The 6,069-nt window shown below is 48.5% G+C and overlaps 1 pseudogene; it reads right to left on the minus strand.

Moving 5' to 3' along the window:
* Positions 1-2,354: 2,354 nt before the first annotated feature.
* LOC129201170 (olfactory receptor 10AG1-like) lies at positions 2,355-3,348 on the minus strand (annotated as a pseudogene).
* Positions 3,349-6,069: the final 2,721 nt, after the last annotated feature.

The raw sequence follows: 6,069 nt of genomic DNA on the forward strand, positions 1-6,069 counted from the left end.
ATGCCATGCCTCCCGAGATTCCCAGGAACACCTAAGCTTTCTGTGCAGAGGAATGCGAGTCCACTTTCCCTGTCCTGGCCAGTCTCCTGGCAAATGTGGTGCTGTAGGTTCTGAAGAGAACCAGAAGAATCTCTTTGAGGAGGTTAGTTTCATTTTACATGCTGAATTGCAGGGCAGATGAAGGGAGCTCAGAGCTTCCAGGCTCCCTGCCGCACAGTTAGCACATCAGAGACTGGAAATGCAGGTAGCGGTGTTGTGTTAGCGTACACCACATGGAAATGTTGTCTTCCTTTGTGCTTTTGCATAAGCTGGGGTCTGTCCCTTGGCCGCCTGTGGCTAAAAAAGCAACAGCTCCCCTCTTCCACCTCCCTCTCCTCCACACAACAGGGAGGAGAGAGATGAAGCAGGGATAATTTAAGGGCAATACTGTCTAAGAAGTGTAATATTGAAATGGTAACAGTGAGAGAAGCAGCACTGCGTTTTAAGAACTTCATGCCAGAGGCTAACTGCTGAGAACTTATGGCTCTTTTGTAAAGTAGAAATGAATGTTGGGAATGAAATTGAAGTGCTTTGATTAATCCTAATGAAGAAAAAGAAGGAATTCCATTACAGCACTGTGCTGTTCGTGTTATTAGTGACAGGACCACTAATTCCTTAAACGTCCTTGAGAGCGTCTTTATTTTCCTCCTTTCCAAAGCTTAGTCTACTCAGATTGCCAGAGGACTACCTCCAATCTCTGCAACCCAAAGCTCTCCAGCCTTCTCTCATCAAAGGTCTTTTACCCCGGGACATATCTCACCATCACTTCAATACGCTGCCTGGGGTCTATTTTTCAGGTTTGGTGAGGTCAGGCTATTCCTTTGCAAAGCCTTCCCTACAAAAGTCTTGTCTAGGTGCTGATCCCACTGTAGCACCTCATGCTGGGCACCACTCCAGCCTCCTTCTGCAGAGCTCCAGTGGATGGGCAATTTTCCTGTTTCTGTCCTACCCATTCACCTTCCCAATTTTTTTGTATTGTTTGCTTATCGAATATTGTCTCAGGAAACACATTTGTCCTCCACAGCATCAGCCATTTGCAATTGCAGGCTGAGATATTTCCCCTCGTGGAGCAGACATTGTGCAAAGCTGCTCCGTTTGGGGAAACCCACTTCATGCTGCATAGGCATTTGGGCTACAACCCCCCACTGGCTCATTTTTTAAAGAGACAGTTTCAGACTGGCAAAGCAGATTCAGCACATAAATGCGTGTGCTGGTTTTGGCTGGGACGGAGTTAATTTTCTCCATAGTAGCTTGCATGGGGCTTCGTTTTTGGATGTGTGCTGAAAACAGTGTTGATAACACAGGGATGGTTTAGTTACTGCTGAGCAGTGCTTGCACGATGTCAAGGCCTTTTCTGCTTCTCGCACCACCCCACCAGCGAGAAGTTTGGAGGGGACACGGCTGGGACAGCTGACCTCACCTGACCAAGGGATATTCCATACCATATGACATCGTGTTGAGCCATAAAAGCTGGTGGAAAAAGAAGGAAGGAGAGGGCATTGGGAGTGACGGTGTGTGTCTTCCCAAGTAACCATTGCGCGTGATGGAGCCCTGCTTTCCTGGAGATGGCTGAACACCTGCCTGCTGATGGGAAGTGATGGAGGAATTCCTTGTTTTGCTTTGCTTGTGTGCACGGCTTTTGCTTTACCTAATAAACTGCCTTTATCTCAGCCCCCCAGTTTTCTCACTTTTACCCTTCCGAGTCTCTCCTGTCCCACCAGGGTGGGGAGTGAGCAAGCTGCTGTGTGGTGCTTAGTTGCCGACTGGTATTAAACCATGGCAAAAAGACACTCCACGGGTCCCTGGAACTCTATGCCAGTGCTGGACTTTCCCCCCGGTGACTTTTTTTTTTATTCTTTCTGTCAAGTTAGTGAAACATTACACAACTCAGTGCAAGACATCATAGCAGGGGAAGATGACCTTCATGTCTTTTAATGTTTTTAGGTTGATTCCATGCAGTGACACTCTAGACAGTCCATGGGGTCTAGCAAGTGATTTCTCAAACCTGAGGGTAGTCATCTCTTCATCGGTTGTGTCACACTTTGGGCCTCCTTGACTACTGACCACGATTCGGCTATTTCCCTTTAACTTTACATTGGTCAGACAGAGCTTGAAGGAGCTGTTTGCATTAATCACGGTGGGGCATGACATACCAGGAATGGCTCAGGCCACCTTCCCCCTTCTTGAGGAGGATGGAAGCCAAGCTGGACATGTGGGGTTTTTTGGGGCAAATGTGGGATGCCTTTTTTCAGACAACCACGTACCCCAGTGGGGCATTTGGGACTATTTGGGGCTATTTTACATACTCTGTAGTATCACTTTGTCCATAGGAGTCTCTTCAAGGCAATTCTCACTTCCCTGTTCCTCAGGCTATAGGTGACAGGGTTAAACATGGGGGTCACAATTGTGTAGAACAGGGCAAGGTACTTGTCAGGGTCTACAGAATCCCTTGACCGTCGCTTTAAGTAGACAACTGTGGCTGAGCCATAGAAGAGCGTCACCACCCCGAGGTGTGAAGAGCAGGTGGAAAAGGCTTTGTGTCTGCCCAGAACTGAAGGTATTCTCAGAATTGCCCTGATAATTTTAATGTAAGAAATAACTATGAAGGAGAAGGGAAGGATCGCAAAGACCAGGATGATGGTGTACAGCATCACTTGGTTCCAGAAAGTGTCTGCACAGGCCAGTTCCAGCAGAGGGGGGAAAAAGTGGCGAAAGGTCCAGGGATGCACAGAAGGGCAAAGTGAACACCTGGTAGGTCTGTCCTACTTGCACTGGTACGATGACCACCCACGACCCCACCAGCAGTCTGATGCAGACACCCCTGCTCATGATGAGGGTGTAGTGCAGGGGGTCACAGATGGCTATGTAGCGGTCGTAGGCCATGGCAGCCAGGAGAAGGCATTCGATGCTGCCCAGCAAAACCAGGAAATAGAGCTGGGCAGCACAGCCAAGGAAGGAGATCCTGCTGTCTTCCATCAGGAAACCCACCAGCATTTTTGGCAGAGTGACTGACGTGGAGCAGATCTCCAGGAAGGACAGGTTCCTCAGGAAGAAATACATGGGGCTGTGGAGGCTTGAGTCCAGCACTGTGATGAGTGCAATCAGGCTGTTCCTTGTGAGAGCCACGAGGTAGATGAGCAGGAATATGGTGAAGCACAGGCCCTGCAGGCTGGAGTGCTCAGAAAATCCCAGGAGAATGAATCCAGATCCAACGGTGTGGTTCTCCAAGCCTTTTCTTTGGGGCATTTTCCCTATGCAGAGCAAGCCAAACCACAGGCTCTTAGAGGATGCTGATGGCTTGTCCACCATCACGTACACTCCAAGCCTGGAGAAAGATTACAAACATCAGCAGACACGTGATTGCAGGGTTAGGCAAGCTTGACCAAGATATGCATGAACATTTGGCAATCTAACATGGGTTGCTTGCTGCAGGGAGGTTTGTAAAGGGAGGAGAGAACAGAATCCTTGAGCCTGAATGTCTGGGTTTTGTCACATGGATAACAGAAACTTGACTTTCTTTTTTTAGAGGTGATTTTATTACCTAGGATATCTGGTGAGAGATGAGAGAAAAGGAAGAGAATGGATCAATATTAGCCCCTTTAAGAACAGTCTTGCTTACGTTCCTTGTCCAGATCTTGTAGGAGCTGCATTGAATGTAAGAACATTAAGAAGACATAGGGTGAAAAGGAGGAGAGGGACGAAAAAGGGGAAGAGAAAGCAAGGCTGGGCTGGGCACAGAGAGGCAATCAAAACAAAGCAAGGCAAGGCATGGCTTGATTTTTAGACCTTAGTGAGAGACATTAATCCCAGCATTCCTCATGTGTAAGAGCTCATCTCTTGATACTGTGTCCACACAAAAGATCTGGGAGAATATATTTAGATCCGAATCATTCATTTTTACATGGCGAAGGGTGAATCCCATCAAAATTAAAACAGGCTTCTGTCCGTCAAGGAATCGAGTAATACTGATGCATCCATGGGACTTCTTAACAACACAGATGAGCAGCAGTCTCTGCATCAACCACAAGTTTTCAGGGTGCTAAAAGACATGTTTATGCAAGCAATCAAACGGCTTCATGCAGTTTTCAGTCATACAGAGAAGAAGGTGATTAAAATTGGGTCATGTCCTGACGATACCCACTTTTTCTGAACAGGTCAGACACTTGTAACTTCTCCATGAGTCCTGAATTATTCAGCTTTCCTAAGTTTCCTGCTCTGTCACTTGGATTTCTGACAGCTTACAAATCCAGCCGAGGGCCCATTCGCTCTGATCCCAGCCCTGCAATGCTTCCCTCTCCCCTGCAAGCCCTCGCAGAAGCAGAGCAATGCTCTTGCTGCCTGGGGAACTGAGCCTTCCCTTTGCATTTCCCACCTTCCCAGAGCATCAAGACTTCTTGCGGGGCGCACTTGCAGGATGTGAGCTCCAAGCAAGCCGCACTGCAGTAGCAGGTGTCTTCCTATGAAGAAGAGACTCAGCTGAAAGATGTTTAAGAAGCTCAGTTTGACATGGGGAAGGAATATGCTCTTCCAGGCAGAGGACTGAGGATGCTGGCGGTGTCTCCCCAGCCATCGCTAACTCCCTTTGCAAAGTCTTCTTAAACTCTGATGCATTACTGAGGAGAACAGCAGGTCATAAAACATGGAATTAAAGCATTCAGATTAGCCAAATGAAAAACACAGAAGGGTTTTCTCAAGAGAAAAATCTGGATTCACAAAAACATGTGGTCCTAGTAGTTTGATTCTTTTTCCAAGGCATTCCTGCCTTTTTCCTGTGAGTTTTATGTATCTCACAGAGGTTTGTTCCTTTGTTACCTTTGTTTCCAAGACAACATTGGGGTTGGTGTGAGGGAAAAGTCACCATGATTGTTTTCTAATCTACCTACTGATTCATGTAAGTGTACCGAAAAAAAGAAATACCTTTGTTTTCTGAAAAAACTGTGAGATACCCACATGTATGTTAAATTAAGGCTTTAACTCAAAGCACCCATTTGTATGCAGGTTATCCACATGCCAGCATTTCCTGGTCATTTCAAAATGCCCTCAGACATACAGCCTATTCTTTGTAACTCTCCGATGTCTCAGTGCTTCACAAGATCACAGGTAGAGCAGAGTTCCGGCCAGCTTTGCTGACGGGAAACTGCCAGAGAACTTCTCATACGGTGACTGTCTCACAGGCGGCATTTCTCAGAGCTGAAGGAAGCCCGTTCCAGTGAGCCCGGCCAAGCTGGACAGATGCCTGCAGCTGCTGCTGGCGGTGTCTGTGCTGCCACACTATCTCCGCATTTCAGGGCAGGCCAAAAGGCACTTACCGTTGTCAGGAGCCAAGAGGCAGGAGCACACTCCTCAGTCCCTGATGCTGCAGGAGGCAGCGGTGACCTCTTTTTCTCTCCGTCATTGCCCTGGAAACCACCTGGGATTTCAGGAGGTCTCTGCTCTGGCGTCCTGCTCACAACAGAATCAGGTATGGAGTCAGACAGCGTTGCTCAAGGCTTTATCCAGTTGGGGCTGGAAAACACCCAAGGTGTGAAACCAGTTCCAATGCTTGGATACCCTCGTGGAGAAAAAGATTTTCCTTATCTCTGCGCTGAACCTGCCTTATTCCATCATCTAACTCTTGTCTGTTTTCCCCCTGCCGAGCACCATGGTGACCAGACTGGCTCCATCTTCCCGAAGAAGTCTCCGTAGGGACTGGCAGGCTGCTACGAGGTTCCTGAGGCCGCCTCTTCTGCAGGCTGAACAAGGTTCTTCCCCTCAGTTTCTCCTCCCAGGCAAGTGCTCCAGCCCCTGAGCATCTCGGAGGCCTCCCACTGCGCTCGCTCCCAGTTATCAACATCTTCCTCCATGGGGTGGCTTGACTGGCCAACAGCCCAGCAGGCACACAGCTGCTCACTCCCTCCTCCTCCTCCCCCTCCCCAGGGGGGGCCCCAAACTTGACACAGCAGCGTACAGATGGTCTACAGAGCGATAAGCAGGGGGACACAGTCGCTTCCCTCACTCTCCTGCTGACACTCCAGTTCACACACTACAGGA

Source organism: Grus americana, unplaced genomic scaffold (assembly GCF_028858705.1).
Source record: "Grus americana isolate bGruAme1 unplaced genomic scaffold, bGruAme1.mat scaffold_82, whole genome shotgun sequence".
NCBI classification, from domain to species: domain Eukaryota; kingdom Metazoa; phylum Chordata; class Aves; order Gruiformes; family Gruidae; genus Grus; species Grus americana.